The sequence below is a fragment of the Ovis canadensis genome, chromosome 7, assembly GCF_042477335.2.
Source record: "Ovis canadensis isolate MfBH-ARS-UI-01 breed Bighorn chromosome 7, ARS-UI_OviCan_v2, whole genome shotgun sequence".
In the NCBI taxonomy this organism is placed as follows: domain Eukaryota; kingdom Metazoa; phylum Chordata; class Mammalia; order Artiodactyla; family Bovidae; genus Ovis; species Ovis canadensis.
The window spans coordinates 67386276-67413045 of record NC_091251.1 but is presented as its reverse complement, the minus strand read 5'-3'; the positions used below and the strand labels follow the sequence as shown (position 1 = coordinate 67413045).

At 40.9% G+C, this 26770-nt stretch overlaps 1 long non-coding RNA gene and 1 pseudogene across 1 annotated transcript in view; both read left to right on the top strand.

Moving 5' to 3' along the window:
- Window positions 1-2650: 2650 nt before the first annotated feature.
- LOC138444170 (pre-mRNA-splicing factor RBM22-like) lies at window positions 2651-3902 on the top strand (annotated as a pseudogene).
- A 7431-nt stretch (window positions 3903-11333) lies between these two features.
- LOC138444169 (uncharacterized) overlaps window positions 11334-26770 on the top strand; it is a 34802-nt gene continuing 19365 nt past the window's right edge. The window contains exon 1 of the long non-coding RNA XR_011258401.1: window positions 11334-11356. This is a non-coding gene — a long non-coding RNA (uncharacterized lncRNA). The remainder of the gene's footprint in view (window positions 11357-26770) is intronic.

Sequence of the window (26770 nt, the reverse complement as noted above, 5' to 3'; positions counted from 1 at the left end):
CTCTGGACATCTACTTCTCCTCCACCTATCTTTGTATTGGAAAGAAAGCTGACATTCCATATAAACATGGCTTGTGTCATCTTACCCCCATACTCTCTTCTGGCTTCCCTAGTGTCTCAGACAGTATAGAATCCTCCTGCAATGCCAGAGACCTGTGTTCAATCCCTGGGTTGGGACAGCCCCATCCATAACTAGGCAGAATACAAAACAGAATACAAAAACAAGTATAGCTGATTTGAGTCAATACCTACCCTCCTGTGCACTTGCTTTGCATTTTTTTAATAGTTTTTCTTTGCTTCTTTTCACCATAGATATGGAAGCCTTGACGGTGCTGATCAAGAGAAAAAGGGGCCAAGGAGCCCGGCTCTAGTAAAGACCGTGGACCACCAGGGCTACTATATAGCTGCTGCACAAAGAGTTCCCATTGGAGTGGGGGGAACAGAGCCAGCTTGATACTAAACTTTGGTCAGTTTGGCTGGACTTATTCTCATTATTAGGGCTTCCCTGGAGGCTCAGATGGTAAAGAATCTGCTGCAGTACAGGATAGCTGAGTTTGATCCCTGGGTCGCAAAAATCCCTTGGAGAAGAGAACAGCTACCCATTCCAGTATTCTTTCCTGGAGAATTCCATGGTTAGATGAGCCTGGAGGGCTATAGTCCATGGGGTTGCAAGGAGTCAGACCTGACTGAGCAGCTAATACTTCATTCTCCTTATTATCTGGGCATAGAAACCATAGGGACTTAAACAGGGTGTTCATAGTTTGGGGAGTTCTGGATTCTGGCCATCTTTTCATTTCTTTCTACCACAAACATGAACTATCAAAACAAATCCCTCTTTATTACTAGGAAATTGACACAAAGTCTATGCCATAACCATGTCTACCTCAGAAATGTTCCTCTTTTTCCATTCTCCTCATTGATGTCTAGTTTTAGGTCCTCATATCCCTTTGCAGAACTGTGCCGTCTCCTAAGGTCCACATGCCTTCTGCTCTTCCTCTATTCTGCCTGTTTATGCATGTGTGCCCATCAGAAAAAGACACAGTTTTCACCCAGAGTCAGTCTCTCCCATCAGGAAGCTTCCATAAGTCTCTTATGCTTATCTGTCCCAGGGTAAACAGAATGAAAACCACAATCACAGAAACCTAATCAAACTGATCACATGGACCTCAGCCTTGTCTAACTCAATGAAACTATGAGCCATGCCATATGGGGCCATCCAAGATGGACGGGTCATGATGGAGAGTTCTTACAAAACATGGTCCACTGGAGAAGGGAATGGCAAACCCTTCAGTATTCTTGCCTTGAGAACCCCATGAACAGTATGAAAAGGCAAAAAGATATGACATTGAAAGATGAATTCCCCAGGTCGGTAGGTGCCAAATATACTACTGGAGAAAAGTAGAGAAATAGCTCCAGAAAGACAGAAGAGATAGAGCCAAAGCAAAAACAAACCCAGTTGTGGATGTGACTGGTGATAGAAGTAAAGTCCAATGCTGTAAAGAACAATATTGCATAGGAACCTGGAATGTTAGGTCCATGAATCAAGGCAAATTAGAAGTGGTCAAACAGGAGATGCCAAGAGTGAACATCGACATTTTAGGAATCAGTGAACTAAAATGGACTGGAATGGGTGAATTTAATTCAGATAACCATTATATCTACTACTATGGGCAAGAATCCCTTAGAAGAAATGGAGTAGCCCATAGGCAACAGAAGAGTCCAAATGCAGTACTTGGGTGCAATCTCAAAAATGACAGAATAGTCTCTGTTCGTTTCCAAGGTAAACCATTCAATATCACAGTAATTCAAGTCTATGTCCCAACAAGTAATGCTGAAGAAGCTGAAGTTGAACAGTTCTATGAAGACCTACAAGACCTTCTAGAACTAACACCCCCCAAAGATGTCCTTTTCATTATAGGCGATTGGAATGCAAAAGTAGTAAGTCAAGAAATACCTGGGGCAACAGGCAAATTTGGCCTTGGAGTATAGAATGAAGCAGGGCAAAGGCTAACAGAGTTTTGCCAAGAGAACACACTGGTCATAGCAAACACCCCCTTCCAACAGCACAAGAGAAGCCTTTACACATGGACATCACCAGATGGTCAACACCAAAATCAGATTGATTATATTCTTTGCAGCCAAAGATGCAGAAGCTCTACAGAGTCAGCAAAAACAAGACTGGGAGCAGACTGTGGCTCAGATCATGAACTCCTTACTGCCAAATTCAGACTTAAATTGAAGAAAGTAGGGAAAACCACTAGACCATTCAGGTATGACCTTAATCAATTCCCTTATGGTTATACAGTGGAAGTGACAAATAGATTCAAGGGATTAGATATGATAGACAGAGTGCCTGAAGAATTATAGGGGGAGGTTTGTGACATTGTGCAGGAGACAGGGATCAAGACCATTCCCAAGAAAAAGAAATGCACAAAGGCAAAATTGTCTGCGAGAGCCTTACAAATAGCTGAGAAAAGAAGAGAAGTGAAAGGCAAAGGAGAAAAGGAAAGATATAGCCCTTTGAATGCAGAATTCCACAGAATAGCAAGGAGAGATTTGAAAGCCTTCTTCAGTGATCAATGCAAAGAAATAGAGCAGGTGGCAGTCCTCTCCCAACTTGGAAGCTGCGGCTGCCTTCAGATGCTTTCAAGATGGTGACCTCTCTAGGTTCCAACATCTACAACAGGCAGAATTGGAAGGTTGAGGACTTCCCTATTCCGTGCCAGATGTGTTTTGGAGAAAACACATATATCCAAATGACCAAAGAAAAGTATGGGAAAGAATGCAAAATTTGTGCCAGTGGTGCCCCAGGGTCCTCATGCATTTCAAGAAGACTGAAGTGTGACAGACCTGCAGTAAATCAAAGAATGTCTATCAGACTTGCCTCTTAGACCTAGAGTATGGCCTACCCATCCAGGTTTGTGATGTAGGATTATATTTTAAGGATGACTTGCCAAAGTCCGACGTCAACATAGTACTACACGCAAAATATGGAGACAGAGATTTCCAACTCTGATGGAATGTGGCCAGTTGGCATGTTGGGGAAAGCCACATCCACTAGTGACATGCTGCTCAAACTGGCCGAGACCACCCCTACTACAAAAGGAATTGACTGCACCTTTGCTCCTTCTGGGTGAAAGGAGAATGTAAGAGAGGAGAGGAATGTCCATACAAACATGAAAAACCAACAGATCCAGATGACCCCCTTGCTGATCAGAACATTAAAGACCTTATGGAATCAATGACCCTATGACAGATAAATTCTTAAAGCAGGCTTCAAGAATGCCATGTCTGGACCCACCAGAAGACAAGACTATTACCACACTGTATTACCGCTGTATACACATACAGTGGTATCTGGGTGATACCATTACTGAGACTGATCTAAAGAATCACTTCCACCAGTTTGGAGAGATCCAGACCATCACTCTTGTGCAGAGACAGTAGTGTGCTTTCATCCAGTTTGCCACAAGGCAGGCTGCAGAAGTGGCTGCCAGGAAGTCCTTTAATAAGTTGGTTGTTAACGGCTGTAGTCTCAAAGTGAAATGGGGAAGGTCCTAGGCAGCCAGAGGAAAAGAAGAGGAGAAGGACAGAACTACAGATACTGGAATCAAGCTTGAGCCTGTTCCAGGGCTCCCAGGAGCTCTTCCTCCTCCTGCTGCTGCCGAAGAAGCCTCTGCCGACTACTTCAACCTCCCCCCTAGTGGTCCTCCAGCTGTGGTGAACCATTGCCCTGCCATCCCCACATGATATTGCCCCCTCCCACCCCCAGGTTTTGGGCCACACATGTTCCACTCCATGGGACCATCCCCTCCTTTCATGAGGGCTCCAGGACCAATCCACTATCCTTCTCAGGATCCTCAGAGGATGGGAGCACATGCCAGGAAACACAGCAGCCCCTAGCACTTATCACTGCTCTGGGGCTCTACGGAAGAGAGGGTGCTTAAATATCCTAGTGAATGAGTCCCAGAATAAATATGTTTTTCCTTCCTTTGTAGTTTCCATGGTAGTGGAATGTATTCAGATGTAGGCAGTTGGAGAATGACAGCCTTGATTTCCTCTATGTGTTCTCAAAGGATTGATAGACCTGAAATAAGCTGCTGTCTGGTTACTGCTATAACATCACTAATAAAACTTAATGCCTCTTCCTGTCACCTGTATGGGGAACAAGCAACTGGGTGAATTGGAATGTTCAACCAAGTTACTATCCCAATTATATGTTCATTTTTTATCTTCTTTAGGGGGGTGGGGGAGGGTGGGAACTGACCTGCAGTAAGAAAAACAAGCAAACAATTTTTGATCATTTTTATGTTCATTGAATGTTTTCCTTTTTATCATCTAAAAAAAGATTATTAGTACTAATCATTGTAGTGGCATGAGGGTGATTTAATGCTTCTAAAATCACATTCTTGAAAGACGAGTAGAAACAACACCCAGTACAAGTTAGATATCTCTCCTTTCCTCATTTGTTACTAAAGGAATCTGGCTTCCTTTAAGTTCTAACTTCTTTAAGTTCACTGGCTCAGTCGTGTCCGACTCTTTGCGACCCCATGAATCGCAGCACGCCAGGCCTCCCTGTCCATCACCAACTCCCGGCATTCACCCAAACTCGTTTCCATTGAGTTGGTGATGCCATCCAGCCATCTCATCCTGTGTCGTCCCCTTCTCCTCCTGCCCCCAATCCCTCCCAGTTACTTCTTTACACTACCAAAAACAAACAAACAAACAAATGAAAAATCAAACATAAAAATTACTTTTCATTCCTGTCAATCAGATGGAAAAACAGATGTCATGGAGCTGTGTATCACTGAAGAAACCTGGTGTTTGAGATGAAATTATCTTAAAGAACTTCCTACACACTTTAACAAACTGTGAAAGGAAAAGAATTAAAGTGTGTTTGAATGGAAGATTTGTGACCTACAGCTGTAATGTCGATCTTCAGCATTCACCCTTGTGTGACTTCAGCATCTCATTTTAATTCCTGCTCTGGGCAGGGGATTCTGTTTGGTCTTAGAATATTTGGAAATAATTGAATTGTAGATGGCAAAAAAAAAAAAAAAAGATGTGTTGTATTTTTTTCCTGAAAAATTAAAATGGGTCAATTTTCAAAAAAAAAAGGGGGGAAAGAAATAAAAAATAGAGGAAAACAATAGAATGGGGAACACTAAGTATCTCATCAAGAAAATCAGAGATACCAAGGGAACATTTCAGGCTAAGATGGGCACAATAAAGGACAGAAATGGTATGGACCTAACAGAAGCAGGAGCTATTAAGAAGAGGTTAATATGCACAAAGAATTCTGTGCAAGAATGCACAGAACTATACAAAAAAGATCTTAATGACCCAGGTAACCATGATGGTGTGATTACTCACCTACAGCCAGACATCCTGCAGTGCAAAGTCAAGTGGGCCTTAGGAAGCATCACTATGAACAAAGCTATTGGTAATGATGGAATTCTAGTTGAGCTATTTCAAATCCTCAAAGATGATGCTGTTAAAGTGTTGCACTCAATATGCTAGCAAATTTGGAAAACTCAGCAGTGGCCACAGGACCGGAAAAGGTCAGCTTTCATTCCAATCCCAAAGAAAGAAAAGGAAAGAAAGTGAAAATGAAGTCACTCAGTCATGTCCAACTCTTTGCGACCCCAGGGATGTAGCCTACCAGGCTTCTACGTCCATGGGATTTTCCAGGCAAGAATACTGGAGTGGGTTGCCATTTCAAAGAAGGGCAATGCCAAAGAATGTTCAAGCTACTGCACAATTGCACTCATCTAACACGCTAGCAAAATAATGCTCAAAATTCTCCAAGCCAGGTTTCAACAGTACGTGAACTGTGAATTTCCAGATGTTCAAGCTGGATTTAGAAAAGGGAGAGAAACCAGAGATTAAATTGCCAACATCCACTGGATCATAGATAAAGCAAGAGAGTTCCAGAAAAACATCTACTTCTGCATTATTGGGGCCTCCCTTGTGGCTCAGCTGGCAAAGAACCCGCCTGCAATGCGGGAGACCTGGGTTTGATCCCTGGGTTGGGAAGATCCACTATAGAAGGGAAAGGCTACCCACTCCAGTATTCTGACTTGGAGAATTCCATGGAGGAATAGTCCACGGGGGGCAAAGAGTCGGACACAATTGAGCGACTTGCACTTTCACTTTCTGCTTTATTGATTACGCCAAAGCCTTTGACTGTGTAGATCACAACAAACTGCGGAAAATTCTTCAAGAGATGGGAATACCAGACCTTACCTGCCTCCTGAGAAATCTTTATGCAGGTCAAGAAGCAACAGTTAGAACCGGACATGGAACAAAAGACTGGTTCGAAATTGGGAAAGGAGTACATCAAAGCTCTATATTGTCACCCTGCTTTTTTAACTTTTATGCAGAATACATCATGCAAAATGCCAGGCTAGATGAAGCACAAGCTGCAATCAAGATTGCTGAGAGAAATATCAATAACCTCTGATACACAGATGATACCACCCTTATGACAGAAAGTGAAGAGGAACTAAAGTGCCCCTTGATGAAAGTGAAACAGGAGAGTGAAAAAGCTGCCTTAAAACTCAACATTCAAAAAACTAAGAGCATGGCATCTGGTCCCATCACTTCATGGCAAATAGATGGGGAAACAATGGAAACAGTGACAGACTTTATTTTCTTGGGTTCCAAAATCACTGCAGATGGTGACTGCAGCCATGAAATTAAAAGACACTTGCTCCTTGGAAGAAAAGTCATAACCTACCTAGACAGCATATTAAAATGCAGAGACATTAACAACAGTCCATCTAGTCAAAGCTATGGCTTTTCCAGTAGTCATTTTTGGATGTGAGAGTTGGACTATAAAGAAAGCCTGAGTGCTAAAGAATTGATGCTTTTGAACTGTGGTGTTGGAGAAGACTCTTGAGAGTCCCTTGGACTGCAAGGAAATCAAATCAGTTCATTCTAAAGGAAATCAGTCGTGAATATTCATTGGACGGACTGATGCTGAAGCTGAAACTCCAATACTTTGGCCACCTGATCTGAAGAACTGACTTATTGGAAAAGACCCCGGATGCTGGAAAAGATTGAAGGCAGGAGGAGAAGGGGACGACAGAGGATGAGATGGTTGGATGGCATCATCGACTCAATGGACATGAGTTTGAGTTAGCTCCAGGAGTTGGTGATGGACATGGAAGCCTGGAGTACTGCAGTCCATGGGTGGCATAGAGTCGGACATGACAGAGTAGCTGAACAGAACTGAACTGCATTGAATGATGTGTGCTCAGTTGTTCAGTTGTATACCATGTGTGACTGTAGACTGTAGACTGCCAGGCTCCTCTGTCCTTGGAGTTTTCTAGGCAAGAATACTATAGTGGGTTGCCACTTCTATTTCAGGGGATCTTCCTGACCTAGGAATTGAACCCACATATCCTGCGTCTCCTGTATTGTTAGGTGGATTCTTTACCACAGAGCTATGTGGGAAGCTCCCTACCTGTTTATGAGCTTCCTAAAATCGATGCAGTAGGGTCAGCCCACTCTTTGTATTTTAGTTAAAAAATTTGTTGTCTATTTTATCTTTAATAATAGAGATTGTGCTTGCTCAGTGTGAAATACAGACACATATTTAGAGAAAGAGTGAAAGGCTTTATGACTTGATTCTCATCATTCCATAGAAGTAGCCACAGTTAATAGTTTATTTTGTTTCCTTCCATACATTTTCCTATATATGTACAAACACATGCACATACATGTGTATGTATACATGCTTTATACTATGTACTTTGGTATATAGTTAATTCAACTTGACCTTTTCACTTAAAAATATATGGAGAAATCTTTATACATCAATACACATGAACCTACTCTTTATTTTCAAAGGCTGTGATCGGCTCCCTTTATTTTACGGATTTACTGATATTTAGTTAACCAATCCTCTTTGATGAATATTTTTGTGCTTAACAGTTTTCATCAGTCTGTGCTTAACAGACTGTTATTTAATGAAGTCTTATATCTATCTACATATTTTTTAGATTTTTAAATACCTCCAACAGTTGCTTTCAGACTCACAGTATTTTCAAAAATGAAATATATTTTCTGTCATAAGTGTACAGTTTAAAATACCAAATAGCACTGTGATATTTATAACAAAAGAGCAGTCTCTTGCCCCTCTCCACTCTACATTCCCAATTTCAATTCCCAATATGCAACTTCTTTCAACCCCTTTACTTGTACTGTGATCTCATTTCTTTTCTCATACAATGTATTATTTTCTCTGTAATTAGTTATCTTGTTTTTGCATTTTCTCAATTTTCCATGTATATATCACTATTCCTCCCCAAATTTAAGAATAGAATTGAAAATCTTACTTCTGTACTTTCAAAGTTTTGGACATCTCAACAGTATACTATTTTTTAATAAAGTAATACTTTGTTATTCATCCATCAATGGACCATTAGTTTCTCAAACATTTAGTAGCTTATTTTGATTTTATTTTTCTTGCAGGTCTTTTTCTACAGATTTCTTTTTTTCCTAATTAGTGATCTTTTTTTTTTTTTTTCCTGGGACTACTGCATAACTGTCAGTTGTTATCTTGGCGCTTGCATTCACATCAGCCTGGTACCCACTCTGTTTCTCTCTGTGTTGAATTTCTGGTTTCTTCAATGATAGATGTTCCTTTCCCTTGTTGACCACTGCATCCAGGGCACCTAGCCCAAAACCTCCACGGAGGAAGCATCCAGATGTTTGTTGACTGACAGAATGAATAAAGGTGTGAAGGAATTAATGTCTTACTACTAGACTAGACCACAGTTTGAAACTTAAAAGAAAAAAAAAAATCATATCTCCAAATTTGCTAAGGATTCAGTGAAATCTCCAGAGAGCAAACTTGAGGTGACATGGGCGACAAGTAAACTCATGTGTGTGAACTGCATGGTCTAGCTTAGGGTGCAATCCACAGCAGTAGAAAAGTATAAAGCTAGCTGCTCTGTGCAGCAATCCTGCCCTTGGCCTCATTAATACCCTACTATATCCAATGGTAACAACCAGCCATAGGCAAGTAGCATGTGAAGCAGGCTGGTAAGCTGGCCTCCATATCATAGCCCCTGGCTTTTTGGCCCTAATGAGGATTGCTTTTGTCCTTGAATTTAGCCCAATTCCTCCCAGCAGACTGCCCTTTAAAGACATGTCTTATCAGCAGTCCCTGCCCCAAGATGAGGAAGGTTTCCTCTTCTCTTAATGACTCTCTATGTGTTTTGTCCAGACCAATTTACCACTGCAACCCACCTTTACTCAGTAGAGCTTTGCTCTAAGCTCCAGAGGTTAAGGTCAAGCTTTCTTCAAAAGTCTTTCTTCCAAAACCTTGAATCATTTATTTGTTTGCCTTCCACTGCACTTTTTCGAGCACAGTCAGCACTACCCTTTGCTTGCTCACAGTTCAGAATTGCAGGGACCTCTGTGAACACAGACTGTCAGTGCCTTGCAGGCCCTCTTTGACTCTCAGATTTTCACAAGAGCAGACAGCCCCTGAGTAAAAGCCATTTTCTTTTAGCTGCCACTGAGTATTTCAGAATTCTTGGTTGTCAAGTGTTGTTGCTTTCATCTTATTGCACAAACATGGAAACTATCCAGGAAGCAGGTAAAGGTGAGAGGGCATCTTTAAAAAGGGGATTAAGGGCCAGTGTGAGGAGGCAGGAGGCTAACCAGAGTAGGGGCTGCTTGAGGCAGTTTTCTCTTGAATTTACTAAGCTGGGAGGCTTTCCACCAAAGGTAATGTTGCCTCATCCCTACCAAGAACCTACTCTGTGCCAGTAAGACAAACATATCATCTTGTTGAATCTTTACAGAACTTCACAAGATAGGAAAGAGGTTTTAGAGGTTCACTTGCCCAAGGCCACATAACTGATGAGCAGTCATGGGCTCCCTGAACGTGGACTTTTATAACACTGAAAAACAGCAAAGTCTTGTGCAGGTCAGGACAAACTGATCACCCTGTGACAACACTGATGGGCCATTTCCACTCCACAGTTCCCTACTGGGTTGGCCAAGGCTTTGTCTGACCTCTAACCTATATCACAGTTCTGTTTTTCCATCTGTCCAATCTACTTCTTCCCCTACTTTCTATATCCATAGGTGTTGATTTCTGAAAAGCACCTTGCAAGTCAAATTCTTAGCCTTTGCACCTGGAGATCCACCAATTCCCACTCCCATGAAGCATCAGTGCCTTGGAGAAATGCAGAAGAACCCCAGCCAGTCAAAGTCCCAGTCACAAACTAGTCCACAACTAGTCCACAAACTAGTGTGGGAGGCATTGGGGTAGAGGATCTGGCATTTCCACTCTGAGACACAGATATTTTTCCAGTTGCAAAAGTCATAGTATACAGGACCAGGCTGATGATATTCTGACTTGCTTAGCTTTTATCGGTTAGGAGGGAGGAGGAGGTTAGCCTGTGAGTAACCAGAGACATCTGGAAAAGTGTAAGGGGTGATGGGCAACTTGCTCAAACATTTACGCAACTTTTCCTCCTTTCCTTTGAGGACATGTTCTTATTACTCCCTGAACAAATGCTTGTTCATTTATGGTTACATTTAGTGATGATGTTTTATAACTGACCAAAGGTTTCTTAATTTAAAAATGGATTTTGGTTTGGATGTACTTTTTCAGTTAAGAAAGTCCTACTCCTAGAAATGATCTTTGTCCTTTCCTAACTACAGGTAAGAGATAATACCTTTCCTCTAGGAAAAAACACCTCCAAGTCTCAGTGTAGTCACATATGACCCGCTTACTCAGGTGTGCCTTAAGATGGGACATGCCAGTTTATACATGTCCTAAGGTCCCTGAAGTTGCCCAGATGGGATGTTTTGGGACAGGTGTTTGGATAGGAAGATAGAGAGTAGTTGAGGAGTCATTTCCTCTAACAGTCAAAGTCCTCTCAGTGTGACAGTTCTGCCACCTCCACATCACATACTTCTTTACACTTCATCACACCTGTTCACACTTAGGGGCACTGACAAATCAATTAACAGCATCTTCTTGGTGCTCACACATGACTTTGCATCAAACTGGCCATTCTTTTGATATGGGCTGATGTTTCCCTTCCTTGTTGGAAACTTTCCAAGGTATGAGTCAAAATACAACCAAACTTGATTGCAAAATCATTGAGAGGATTAGTAAGAGCCACAGACATTTCATGTTGTAAGTGGGAGTGAAGTCTTTGTTTTTCTTTTAATGTGACAACCATTGCAATGTGTAGAGTGCCAACTGCCACTTGCTGTGCATTTGTCCTTAAAGACTGGTCTGAACAAGAGAGATTAAGTGACTTGTTTGAAGTTACACAATACCCAAACTGCCTCTGTGAGAGAGGAGGAAAGAAGGTGAAAGTAAGGTGAGTGATTGACAGGTTCTGAGTGGGACAAGGAGAAAAAATGTATTTTGTGCCGAACGTATGGTGATATGAAGCTCTGAACACTGGCAGGAAGCTGTGGAAGGGGAGACCAGGGCAGCTGCCAGTCCAATTTGGCAGGCAGCAGACTGAAGAAGTACAGCTTATTTTTAGCAAGAGCAGCTCAGAAGCAGCATAGACAGCCTGAGAAATGCTAAAGTTGATCCTCAGACATGAGATCTATGCACAGTCGGTACAGTGACAGGCTGACATCATGGGTGTCTGAAAGCAAGAGGACCTCTGGTCCAGTTTCAAGATGCAGCTTCATACACATAACAGCAATGACCACAGCAGTATCACTGAGTGGGAGACACCAGCAATCTTGCACTGACATTCCTGTATATAATCCCAAGGCATTCTAGAGAGATCAGAACAAGCCCCTTAGTCCTCACCAAGGCGAATATGTGCCCCAAAGTCCAGAGAGGATAAAAGCTACCAGTGTGCAAAATCCATGTCACCTCTTGCCAATAAAATACTTGCCTCAGATACCCACACACTGGGTGAAGCCTTCTCCTGTACTCAATGCCATGCTTTAACTGAATCTAATCCTTTACCTGGATTTGAGAGAAACATGTAAATGAATTCTTTATTCTGTTGCTGCTTTAGGATTTTCCTGCCAGTCTTTTCGCCCATCCTAGGGAATTGGCATAGGAGTTTAGACTAACTATCGTTCTATCCCAAGAACGAATTTCTGGGATAGGAAGGATTTTTCATCCCTTAATATAAGGCCTTACTCTTCTCCTGAATTAGGGATTCTGCTAGGTCCACTGGACAGACAATTGGTTAGCTTTCTAACATCCTGTGAAAACACCATGGAAGGATCCCTGTTCTTTCTTATGGGAAGTGTTAAATACTTCGATGAACTAGGGTGGTTCTTTTCTTTTGCCACCAGTCTTTTCATTCCTTAATCCCTGCACTTTGCCTTTATCCAGCCACAAAAAGAGATCTCCCAAGATCAGTCATGACCTCCAAATCCATCTCCCTTCCTAGTCCATTTGGCTTAGAAGACCTAGGCTGCATTCAACACAGTTCCCCACCAGCTCTTTCTTAAAACTATCTTCTTCCTTGGAGTCCATGATTCTACTTGGTCCAGGTTTTTCTCTTTCATCTTTAGCTGTGGGTGCTCTCTTTTCCCTTGCCTTTCTCCTTACTACTCAAGGCTTACCTCTCAGGTGAGCACTGGGCCCTGCTTTGAAAGCAAAACAGATTGCTAAAGGGAGGGATTTCTCAGTGTCTTAAAAATTGGAATAGGGGTCTCCTAACCAGAAATAGCGGAGAAGGCAATGGCACCCCACTCCAGTACTCTTGCCTAGAAAATCCCATGGACAGAGGAGCCTGGTAGGCCGCAGTCCATGGGGTCGCTAAGTCGGACATGACTGAGCAACTTCACTTTCACTTTTCACTTTCATGAAGTGAAATGGAAAAGGAAATGGCAACCCACTCCAGTGTTCTTACCTGGAGAATCCCAGGGATGGGGGAGCCTGGTGGGCTGCCATCTGTGGGGTCTCACAGAGTCGGACACAACTGAAGTGACTTAGCAGCAGCAGCAGCAGCAACCAGAAATAGAGGGGCATGCAGAATAATTTTGGCTTCTAGCAGGATTTTACCTTGAATTGGGGAATCAGGCTCACTGAAGAGCAATTTTATTTTTGCTTTTTTTTTTCCAAAAGAGAAACTGCTTGTTCTGACAGGTTGATATAGTGTATCAAAAATCACTGATTTATCTTATCTTGAAAACAGATCTGGCAGTGAATGGCCTATGCTGCTTAGTTTTATAAATATAAATATATCAGTCAAGTCACTTTAAAGCACTAGTATCAAGAGACAAAAAAAACCTCCATCCTTATTGGTTACTCCTTTATGTGAAGTTATATTTTAAGAGATGAGTATTACCTTATGATAAATCTGAATCAACATAATAAAGGGACATGCTATAACACTGTTCAGATGGATAATAAATATTGTATGTTTGGTTTAAGATACACTAGGGTGATTTTAAATATAATTTTCTTCATAAATACTATTAACGTTAACTATTACCATCCCTCTCCATCCTTCCGATGAGGTTTCACACAGTTGCACCAAGAATGAAAGCTAATGAAATTTGTGTTAAGACTCAGTAACCTTTCAATTCACTTGAATTAAGGTTTCTCAATTAGAGGCAAAAGGCAGATCTAGGAAAAGGAATGTGTATTTACTTTCTGTTTAAAGACTTTTTGGATTAAAAGATATAAATGGATAACACTACAAAATTAGTTTTTGCTGTGATGGCAAGGTTAAGACTTCTGCTGTTGCTAGGATATACCGCCCTATCACAGCTGATCTTGACGGTGAAAATTGGTGCCTTAATTTCCCAGTGGTCCGTGCTACTTCTGACTTAGGCCTCATTCTGGTTAATCACACTGTCATTCTCACTGGAGATTGCCTTTTGACATCTTCATCTGCACAAGGGTCCTGCAGCCAAGTCTTGGTGTGCAGAGTCAATTCCACAGTTTTCAGTGGTCAGGGCCTGGTCTCTGGGATCTGGTACTGATGGGGAGGAAAGGGACCTAGGAAGAACAAAGGTGTGTTATTGCTAGATACAAGGTTGGAAGGAAAACAGTATTTCTTTTTGTGTACTTGCAGCTATAATTGGGAGCCATATGCAAATGCAATTATGGAGCATATCTTAATATGCAGAGTTAAAGTTTGCAATAATTTGACCCGTGTAATTTCTAGTGAAATAATAGTAATAAAACAAAATCTATCATTTACATTTTAAAATCCAAGGAAGATGGGAAAGTCAGATTTATTGTATTTGAATATCTAGCTATTAGCAACCCCTTTTTATGTCTTTAACCTGTTAATACATAAATAAAAAACTTTGAGTTGGTACCTCATTTCCTGAGTCTGAAATGGATTATCCAAAGTATTTCCATATTGCCAGTTATTTTGGCAATCAAAAATATCAAGAATAGATATTTTTCATTAGAATTTTATCCCAATAGAAAGGCTTGAGTTAAATTATCACTGGCATTTATTTAACATCCAATTTAGATTTAGTGTGTAACAGATAAACCTCTAAAACTCACATAAGAATGTAAAGTAAGTATCAAGGAACTTAAACTTGGTGATGTTAAATCATTTGCCTGGGGACTCAGTTGGTCAGTGGCAGAAGCGGTTTGAATCCTTATCTCTTAGGTCCCCACGCCCATAGTGTTTTTTATTACAGTACATAATACTGCCTCCTTACCACATTGGAAGTTGTATCATATATTTCTGGAAAGATTTGTCTTACAAATGATGTTATAAATAGTAATTATGATAAAACAGATTCAAGGTGTATTTAGTTTGTGTTTCCATTGCAGTTTTTGTGTATAACATTATGTTATAGAGAGAACCCTGGGCTGAGACCTCCAAAAGAATCTACACCTTTTAGAGGTTGCAAGCAATGAAGGGGCAGCAGGAGGTAATTGTGCGATTTTGTCATTACCAAGAGTAGGTCTATAAATGACATCCCTCCTTCAGGTACACAGCTCCTATCTGGATATTGCTGGCTGAAGGTTTTTTTTTTTTTTTCCCAGAATAATCACTGTTGTGTGGATATTCTGCTGGGAAATGAAATCCAGTACTGAAAGTCTACCAAGGTTTCTATGGGTGACCTACAGGGCTCTTATACATAGGCAACCTGGGATATGTGGCAGAATGTGTCACTTTCATTAAAACCCAAAGCCATTTCATGGGATGTAAAGGCAATAGAGATCACTATGGAAAAAGCCAGGGAATTCTGAGGCTGCAGCCTGGCCAAAGGATAAAATGTAGAGACCTAAGTGTGGAATATAAGCTTGAGTGTTAGGGGAGAATTCTAGCAGGTTCTTGGCCATATCTCCCACAGACTATATACTGTACTTAAAAAAAAAAAAAAAAGATATTTAAATATTCCTGTAGTTGCTTGAAAGACCATTTAATTCCTTCTTAATATTTATATGCTCATTTATAAAGAGTTCTGGAAAATTATATAAATAGAGTGAAAGAGAAAAAGGACTCAGTCTACTAACTCAGCATGTCACTCTGGGAAAGTCACTTAACCTCTCTTAGTGCCGGTGCTTAGTCACTCAGTCATGTCCAACTCTCTATGACCCCATGGACTGTAACCCACCAGGCTCCTCTGTTCTTGGGATTCTCCATAAAATGCATTTAATGGAAATGCTAAGAAAGGTCTGGAGTTTCCCTGGTGGCTCAGATAGTAAAGAATCCGCCTGTAATGTAAGAGACTTGGATTCGATCCCTGGGTGGGAAAGATCCCCTGGAGAGAGGAATGGCAACCCACTCCAGTATTCTTTCCTGGAGAATCAAGAGGCCTTATCGGTTCTCCTAGAGTGGTCTGTTTCCTCTCTGCTAACTTCTAATGGATCACTTTCCATAAAATAACACTAACAAGAGCTCACATTTTTGAGCACTTGCTATTTGTGTCTGTGTTTTTAACATGAACAGTTCTTTGTCATTCTCTCAACATGCCCTGAGTCTGTTCTCATCCCAGTGTGCAGATGAGGAAACTGAAGGACAGAGAAGTCAAGTGACTGTACAGTTAGGCAGAGCTGAAGAGGCAAAGGCTGGATTGGAACTTCGATCTGCCTGACTCCTAGTCTGTGACTTCCCCCTCCACAGCCCTGCCTCGTAGGAGAGGGCTGCTGCATACCAGTTCTGATTTCAATAACTCCAGATGTTAAACGGATATGTTCATTTTAATCTACAGATGAAAGCCTGAAAATACTCACTGTTCTGTTTAATAGAGAGCTAATTAAAAAAAAAAAATTGCTGGGTTTCCTCCCCAGAGTGTTAATGAGTCACACCTCTGGGATATTGTATACACAGGACCAGGGCTGTAACTAGACCTTACCACGCAGTGGGGCCCTCCCAGCTACTTGTCCTCCTTCCTTACTGCCCTATTGATTGGCCTCTTTCATTTACAAAGAGGGCGGCACTTGAAGAACAAAATAAATGGCTGTTGAGTGTCTGCCCGGATCCCCTTCTTTCCTACTAATGAGGGAAGAAAACCTGAAATACTGGGTTTGGGGGTCAGTGAGTAGACACACCTCCTGATACACAAAAATGAGTCAAAATCAACAGAGGAGAGGCAAAAGCTAATCTGAAGCCGCTGCCTCCCCTCCCTTTGCCCGCAGTTATGGAAACACCTCCTTACAGTCTTATCATTTTTACAGGCTACATGGATTTCTCAGTTACAGAGAAACTGTAACTGGACAGCTGTTACACTTTGCTTGCCCAACTATTTTGTTAAAATTAGCAGATTGGCAAGTCAAAAGAGTACTATAGGACATATTCCTTGTTGAATAAAAGAAAATATTTTCCTAGAGCAGACAGACCATCTCCATCTCAATCTTCTTTATTAACCTTCTGTTTCTGAAAATGTCTGGTAGGACCTTAGAACATGCAAGGGGAATTGACCTCTTTCCTCTGCGGGGCCCTATGCAGCATTTAGCATGTGCAGCTCAGAGATAAAGGTTAACTCATCTGTAATAACCCCTAAAATAGCATGCACAGTGTGCTGATGAGGGCTTACATAGAGCAAAGAGATCCTTTTAAAGGATGATGGGAATCAGTCCCTTCACAAACAGCATGTGGGATGTAAACAGCTGAGATCATTAAAGAAATTTCAGAAGAGGATGCAAGCTGGCCCTCATCCCAGACAGTCCACTTTCCTTTGCGTATTGAGTTTGTCTTTGCTGGGGCACCTTGACAAAATATCCCACCAAAATAAATCTGTTTTGAACTGACACACGTTTTGTAAACTAGACCTAGTTCTTTTTGGATCTGGCAGATTCAGAGGCTGCTTCCAGCTAACCCCATGTTACCATGGTCAGTACCAGTAAGATGGACAGAACCTGTTTTTCTTCTACTTCCCACTCTTGTGCTCTCCAGGTTTTATCCATGGATCCCCACAGAAGAAGCTTCTTTAACTGTTTACAAACCACACACTCTGATAGTTGTAAAAATCATCATTGATTTTTATTTTCTGCTTAGAGAGGGTTCACTTGTTCTTTCTGAAGTGTATACTGCCAATAATTACACTTGTGACAGAACTATGCCAAGTATTCCAGGTCATCCAGGGCATCTACAATAGCAGGAATTATCTAGAATGAAAATTAACAGTTTATTTCTCCCTTACTATTTAGTACAGGTTTTAACATTTATATTTGCGTTTCTATACCTTTATACTAATATATATAGCATAGAGATTCCCTTCTGTACCTTTCTTTCCTTTAAAAAATATTTGACTATAGTACCAGTACTGCTGCTGCTGCTAAGTCACTTCAGTCCTGTCCGACTCTGTGCGACCCCGTAGACGGCAGCCCACCAGGCTCCCCATCCCTGGGATTCTCCAGGGAAGAACATTGGAGTTGGTTGCCATTTCCTTCTCCAATGCATGAAAGTGAAGTTGCTCAGTCGTGTCTGACCCTCAGCAACCCCATGGACTGCAGCCTTCCAGGCTCCTCTGTCCATGGGATTTTCCAGGCAAGAGTACTGGAGTGGGGTGCCACTGCCTTCTCCGTTAGTACCAGTACTAATGACCTCTTATTTAGGACTTTTCAGCACATAAATTATATAGGATTTTAAAAATAATCTTGAAGTAGAAATTTAGCTTTTTTTCCCTGCTTGCAGAAAGGAAAACTGAGGCCCAGAGAGGCTGAGTGATTTACCCAAGGCCCCACAGATAGAAAAGGGCAGACCCCTGAAACATGAAGTCAGGCTGCTTAATTTCAGAGTCAGGGCTTTTTCCATTATTTTATGCTGCCTCCTGTGAATGCCTTCCTGGGATAAATTTTTTGCCTCTAAAAACCTTTTCCAGCCTTTCTGAAGTCTGAGTCAGAGGATTTGGGGGCATATACCACCCAGGCCACGTCCGCAAAGAGCAGACAGTCACAGAGGGATGCAGAGCATACAAACGGCTGCTCTAAAGCCCGGCCATCAATATGGATTACTGCACAGCTGATGGCGTCCAAGGAGAGCCGCATCAATTTAGCAACAGGCAGTGATGAACAGTGTGAGCTCTGCTGTCGTCCATCTTGCACACGCCTAGAGATGGGCAAACCTGCTACTTGAAAAATAGTGGGGTACACAACCCAGGCAGCTCCCCAACAGCACACAGAATCCTCTGTCCTAGTCTGTTCTACTGTGGCTCTGTGAAAGGGTCTGGACAAGGCTCGGATCATTACTGCACCCCTTTGGAAAGGAATATGGCTGAGCAGACTGAGCTCAGCAAGGGCCAGCCTCTATTGACAAGTCCTGAACCTTATTGCACTCTGTCCTTCACCTTCCCATCCCCCACCGCTGCTGTGGTGCTGACAATAAAAAACGATGCCCTGGGCTGTCCTGTTTTTATTATTAGTTATATGGCATCATAAATGTACATAGAGATGTTCAGTAAATGAAACTGTGCCAAACACCAAACAGGGCCACTGCCCCAAAGATCTCTTGGCCTCAGGGCAATGGCAGAACAATCTAAGAGGAACAAAGGGAGCCGAGAGCCAGATGAGGTGGGGTTTTAGTACTGTTTGGCTTTTTCAGAGGGGGAGAAACTGGCGGTCCAGCAGACTGATGAAGAGGTACAGCATGCAAAATGCACTGCAGCCACAAAGGAACTTGGAGGCCAGCAGCTCATGCTCCCAGGAACGGGCTGGGGATGATTTCAGAAAATCAAGGGAATCATAAGGTAAATACAAGAGAGGGAGAAAAGGTGTGATTATTTGCTTTTGCTTATGAGCAATCTGACTTTGTTAGGAGAGGCATAAGCCATGGGCTCGCCCTCTTACTAAATACCTCTTCGGATTCCACACAGTATTAAATTGCACAGACTTCTCCGGCAGATGCGATGTGTAAATATAGGACAATAACTAAAATTTATGAGGTTAAATACTGAGGAATTGCTGAGTAGTAAAACGAAGAGACATAAATTACAGGAAATGCTGCCCTTCAATGAATACATTATGCATAATAATGAAACTTTTAAAAGGCAATGGTAACCAAATATCAGAAGAGGGTCTGAAAGGAGAAAAGCCAAGTAAAAAACTAGGACTAGGACAGACCAAAGTCAGAGCTGCTTTGTCACTGTTAAATGGTCATATCAGTTCCTTTAGATTTCTGTGGCTCTTTGTCCTCAGAAAGATGAAATGATTTGCTATAGTGAAAAGAGTACCAGGCATGAGTTGTGAAGACAAACTGTTTCTCACTGCCTACATGACCTTGGCCACATTAATTCATCTGTATGATCCTCAGTTTTACATCCGTAAAAACCCATTTTATAGAACTACTGTGAAAGTTTAAAAGGACAAACATATAAAGCACTTAGTTCAGCATATAAGAATATTAAAAAAAATAAGTTCCTTCTATGATCTATATCGAATAATAACCTGTGTTAGCAAAATACAGAAGGAAGGTGAGTTCTGGCCAGAAAGACTGGGAAAGACTTCTTAAGTGGGGAAGCCTTTGAAAGCTAGGTTACTCTTTGACAAAGAGGTGGGAAGGGAATGCAAGGGAGAGAGAAAAGACAAGGACGACTGTGGGACTGGAAGGCAAAGGCAATGAAGAGGAATAAGAAAGATGCGTGCTGGGCTCAAATGTTAGAGGGTCTTGACTGGCAGGCCAAGACATATGACCATTGTTCTGTAGGCACTGAGGAGATATCAGAGGTATCAGAAGAGGGAGTGACATGACCATAGAGGTATTTCAAGGAGATGAGTCTGGCACGGTGTGAAAACTATACTGGACTGGCCAACTGGGAGATATGATAATGGTCCAGGAAAGCACTAACAAGGACCTGAGCTAGGACCGTGGCAGTAGGGATAGAAACAAGGGGATGAATGTGGGACACTAAGGAGGCCAATGTGACAGGGTTTAGTGATTGATGGATTGTGTGGTAAAGGACAGCAAGGAACATAAGAAAGCTCTGAGTTCCAAGCATAGGGGAATAGGGATCTAATGATGTCATTAACAAAAATGAGGATGGAGGAGAGCAGTAAAAGCAAGTCAGTTTTATTTCAAGTTAGATTTCTTGAGCCTGGGATATCCACAGCAATTCCAAGAAGAATTGTTGATAAAGCTACTGGCAATGCTGGTCTAGACTGGCTTGGGTCTAGACTGACCCCCAGATTTGGGATCATTGACTCTGTAGTCTAAGATGAAGCCACAGCAGTGATTGGGTCCTCCAATGGGAGAGAGAAGAGGGAAGAGAGGACAGAACAAGTGCTAGAAAATGTGTCTGTTTGGGGGCGAGAAAAGGAGGCTACAGAGGAGGTGCAGACAGACAGAGAGGTGAGGGAGACAGGGCCAAGGATGATGTTTCTAGTTGACAGGACTAACAGCCTCAAAAATCAGAGAAGAACTGAGCCAAGAGCTAAGAAAAAGCCATAGGTCTTGGTGACCTTCGTACCTAGGATTTCTTCCTTGCTCTCTTTCAAAAGGCATTTTAAGAAACTTAAGATTAGAACACACTTCAAACAGCACAACTGAAATAGGTATTTTAAGAAGACAACTGAAAAGCTGACCAGAATGAGACACTAGGGTGAGGTTAATACTGAAGCTGAGCACTAAATTTAGCACCCACACCTCGGCAGGTGTAAAGATTTTGAGGTTGTGATGTGCCTTTAGGGCTATAAGTACCCCAACAGGGGTAAGAGACACACGTAGACTGCAGGAGATGTGGGGCAAGGTAGGGAGGCAGGAAGTAGAAAAGCAAGTCCGACACCCACCCCAAGTGGTTTTGTGGTGCAGAGAAGCAGAAAGGAGAACAGTATTGGAGTCTAGAGCAAAACAGTTACTGTTACTGCTTTCTTTCAGTTGGAACCCTGGTCACTTTTTTTTTTTTTTAAAGGAAAAGGGGTTATAGGAAACTGGAGGATAACAGGAATGACTATACTTAGAATATCTTCCATGTGTTGGATTCTTTGCCTCTATTAATATTTGTCAATCTACAAACAGCCCTTGAAGGTAGGGTTAATATGAGGCTCAGGAAAGTTAAGTGACTTGCTCCACATGCGGCAGTAGAGTCAGGAACAGAGTCCAGTAACATCTGACTTAAAAATCTATCTTCCTTCTGTAATATCACATTCACTCTCACAACAGAAGATATCTAGTCAGGAATGGAGACATGACTTGGGCTTCTTCATCCTTAAGTTCCCCAAATGGTTTCCTGCTGTGGTTCCAAGCGCCTATTGGCATTCCTATGCCCGAGACAAACTATATATGTGTATCTCCAATGGGAATTATTGTCACTGAATAACTGTTATGTAGAAGAGGGATTGAACTTGTTCTGAACTTTTCAACAGATAGATCTTGGAATAATGGATAACATTGAAAGTGGGCAGATTGTAGCGAAACATAAGATGAGCTTGTTGACAAGTAGTGCATTATATGTGAATGAAAGGTGTGAATGAAAATCACAAATAGGGACATAAAATATGTTTATAAATGTGGTAAACAATAATAGACAACATTATACTCCCATTATACAGATGAGGAAACTGATCTATGGTGCTGAAGTAACTTGCCAAAGATGGAGCAGGGATTTTCCCCAGTTTGTCTAAAGTTCCTTGCAGGTGGAGGACATTGGGTGAGTGACATGGGACAGAGGACCTGTTGCATATCAGTCAATTTTATCCCATCCTATACCTGAATGATAACATGCAAACAAAATGGTTAGCTGAGACAAGAGACAAATGGGCAAGAACTTTCTCTACTTTTTCACAGTAGTCTTCATCAAGAAATTCCGTGAAGTACCTTTGAACCATGACTTAGTTTATTTCACCTGGCCGTTTTTTCAGGACAATTTATTTACCTAATTATTCATCTGATAAACATTGAGTATTCCACATTCTAAAAATGATGCTAAATGCTGGAGATACAGTGACAATTATGACATGGTTCCTGCCCTCAAAGGGCTCTCTGTTCTCACAAGAGGAAGCTAGTCAGACCTGCACATAATTATCACAAATCAGACTGCAATTAAATACCCTGAAAGAAGCAAAAATAAGCAAAGTGTTATGGAATTTGAAAAAGGGAAGAAGAAATATTTTTAATGGAGGTGGGGGAATCTGAAAAGTCTTTATGTAAGTAAAACCACAAAAAAACGTTTTGAAAAATAGACCAGATTTCAACAGAGATAGGAAGGAAAGGTCAAGGTCTTGATAATTAAAAAGCAAAGGGTATGCCAGGAGGCTGAGATTAAAGATATTTGAATAGGGATGGAGAGCAGTGAGGATGAAAAGTCAGGATGGAACTAAAATCTTGCATATTGTGGGCTTTTAACTTGGCTTAGAAGATAGCAGGAGGTATTTACAAATGAGACCCCACAGCTAAGAGATTTATAGGTTGATAAACAGCATATAGATGAAAAGCACAGAAAGAGGGACAGTCAGGAGGCCATAGTACACACTCCACCTACAGTGGAGTGAGCATTTCAACAGGCATGGGGGGCAGCTAGACCCTGCTCTGAATCTTGACCTCTCCAGCTAGTTCTGTAGCTGCTATTTCCTCTCTCAGGCTTTCAGTTTTTACATCTGTAAAATGGGAAAAAAAATTACACTTACTTTGTAAGTTTGTTGGGATGATTGAATGAAATACCATGTATACATCTCTTGTAATAAAGTAAGCATAGATGGGCCTTCCCTGGTTCAGTGGAAAGGAGTGTCCTCTGCTAATTCACAGGACACGTGTTTGATCTGTGGTCCAGGAGGATTCCGCATGCTGCAGAGCAACTAAGCCCTTGTGCTGCAACTACGGAGCCTGTGCTCTAGAGCTCGTGGGCAAAAATCCTGAGCCTGTGCTGCAACAAGAGAAGCCACTTCAATGAGAAGCCCACACACCACAACTAGAGAGTAGCCTCCTCTCGCCACAACTAGATAGAGAAAGCCCATGCAAAACAGAAAAGATCTAGGGCAGCCAAAAATAAATAAATAGGCATTGATGAATGATACCAAAACCAAACTTAGAAACAGTCTGCCGAATTGATATGTCTGAGTACTCATCAGTTTCTCTGGAAAACCTGTTAACTGCTATGTGCCTGGGTTTTTACAATCTCCCCCCATGTTTGGCATACTCTGAAGAAAACCGCCATCACATCAGAAGATTATGCTTCTGTTTTTTCATGGTGAGCATCAGGGCACTGCATGTTCCCTGCAGTGGGCTTTCTCTGTGGGCTTTCTTTGAACTTCCACCCACCAACAACCATTCCACACAATGGGTGATTACACAGCACTGATCCCAAGGCTTCACCCAAGACCCAGAACAAACTCTGGGGAAGAGGAAAAGCAGTTAACTGCTCTGTGTCCATAGGGCAAAAATAATGTGAAGCAAGTCATCTCAAGTGACTCTCCATGAATTGGCCTGAGACTGTTGACCAAGGTGCCATGCCTTCGCCAGTGACACTTCTGTGAAGTTATGCCTTTTTCAGATTTCTTGTGGCTCATAAGTGCATAGCACAGCCTATTACCTGTGCTTTCCTTCATATGCTGTGATTGTGTGTTCAGTAAATAGCATGGAGACTATAAAGACTTTGTTGTGAAATCAAGCAACATTAACTCATTAAGTCAATAATTCATGGACTCTTTTATCTAAAGTGGCAACATCACACCATCAATTCACAAAACAGCCACTTCTCTGAAGTGTATGTGATGATAATAATGGATTTTCTAACAATACCCTCTCAAAGCAAGGTCACTGAGCCCAGATGCTGTGGACATGCTGATCTGACCTAGGTCAGCAAAACAAGCTTTATTATTGAACCTAATTATAAACTATCAAGATAATGGTCTAGACTAAACAGTTTCCTAGGAGATTATTTAGACACTAGTAAGCCATTTTAGTTTTAAATCTACTGTACTTGGCAGTACCTGTGATCATGTAAGAAATGTGTTTGCTTTGTAGAATACACTACAATCAGTGCAAATACTTTGGAATCTTAGGAATGTTAGTGGATTATACAGTGTTATATTGCACTTATATGTAATTTGCAGGTTATTGTCTATAATATTATATACCCATCTTACAAACGAATAGCTGTCCAAGTACAGCTCAGATAATCAAAGCTTATAGTGAAGTAGGCAATTCTGAGTATTTGTAGTCAGTTCTGTAATGTGACGTAGATATATGGTTTGTTGCAGTAGCTTTTATCTCTTAACGTGTAAACTGGTTATAAAGATTTTTTTTTATATTTTCTGAGAGGTTTTCTCCTGCCCTCAGATTGGTGGTTAATATGTTTATTTTATTCAGATTCACAGATTATATTTCATGACTATCTGACACTAGGTAATACATCTACACTGGCTAATTTTTGCTTGAGTTAATGTTAAAGATGACATTCTGAGAGCAAGAGCTAAAAACAATATTTCCTGGATTGCAAACTTGCCAGTAGGTTATTAACAGCTTTTGGAGAAAAACCTAAATTAATGCTAGGCATTGGTGAAGAATGTAAAGAACTAGTCGTAAAGAACGCACTAGTCGTAAAGAACACTAGTCGTAAAGAATGCACCTGCCAATGCAGAAGACATAAGAGATGCAGGTTCAATCCCTGGGTTGGAAAAATCGCCTGGAGGAGGGCATGGCAACCCACTCCGGTATTCTTGCCTGGAGAACCCCATGGACAGAGGAGCCTGGCAGCCTGCAGTCAGTGGGGTCATCAAAGAGTCTGACACAACTGAAGCGTCTAAGCACGGTAATTATAAAATAAACTGCCAAATCAGCAGTATTAAATTGAGAAAAAAATACATCTTGGAATTGAGGAAATAAGATATATCCTATTTGACTGGTAACATTCTGGTAAAATTATTCATCTCACATGATGAAGACTGTGTTTTCAAGTGTAACAATAATAACATGTCCAGTGAAACCAGTGTCTTATGATTTTAGCTCAACATCTTCATCTCCCCATCAACTGAATAAAACACTTCAAGGTCATTCTAAGTCATCTTTAATTAGTCACAAAGGATATATGTCTCTCTTTTTTAATATATATTTAAAATGCAAGCCTGAGAGTTTACTTGGAAAAAGTTTTCAAATATTACTGCAACTAAGAGCAGTATCAACCCATAGAGATAGATTCTGCTTCATAATTTTTGCATGGAATTTTGTATTAATTTTCAGTGATCTTTGAATCTCTAAAACTAGGAAAGAGGCAAGCAATGTGGTAGCTAATAATACAGTCTCTTTAATTAGAGTGATGGATTTGTATCTTGCTTTTCCCATTTTCTAGAAATGGTTGTGGACAAGTTGCTTTAACATCTGTAGACCTTAGTACTCTCAGCTCTAAAATGGTAAGAATAAAAGTTTCTATGTTATAGGCTGCTCAGGAAGATGAAATAAATATCCATAAAGTGCCTGGAACTTAGAAAACACAACTAAATATAAATTATCATTTTTTATTGTAAGTTGCCTGAAATGACCATTTTTAGGAATTTTCTGTCACATTGTTTCAAGATTTTTCTTTCCTGATCTAGATGAAAGAGCAGGGTTCCTGTTACACTTATCTTTTCCCTTCAGTTTTAGCAGCTTAAACCTTATGAAGCTGGACTTTGATCAGACTGCAGTGATGTGTTTTACCTTGCTTTTTCTGGGGGGTTCTTTGTATTTCTAATATTTTTTAAATATTGGATAATTACTGAATAGTGGATGATTAGGGCAGAGTTTAGAAAACAAAACTCTTCTCATGCATTAATGTACACACAGAGAAAGAGATGCACCCTAAATTTAGAGCATTCAATGACAATGATTCTGCTGAATTTGGTCAATAAACTTGCCCCAAATAAATAAATATATTAAAAACTGACCAGTGGACACATTTAAAATTAGATGATAGCTGTTGTAAAAATGTTTGCTTGCCAGGCATATTATTTTTTCTTATCTCATGCCACTTGTTTCTTCATTTCTTTTGATTTTTGAAATTTAAGAGTAGTAAATTTGGTATAGGAAAAAATGTTAATGGAACTTTCACAAGAATTGAAACAATGACCCCATCTAAAGTCTTGGCCTCTGTTCAGGTCATAATGAAGTGCTTCTATGTAATTAGTACCTTTACCATAGATGTTATCAGCCACAGAGGTAGTTAAATTATATGAAATGTGTTAAAATAGGAAAAAATCATATTTAAGTAAAACCATTTCATTTATATTCTAATTTTAAAAAGATAAAATTAATATCTGAAACTTTGTTAGTAGAAATATGCTTGTTTGTAATATAAAATTTTTTTGCTATATTCTTTTTATTCCTTGTATCTGAGTTTTCATCAGTAATGATAAAAATAACAATTGCTGTTGAAAAATGTCAATTTGCTTAACGGTTGGGGATTCTTTATTTAACTTCACGTAATCT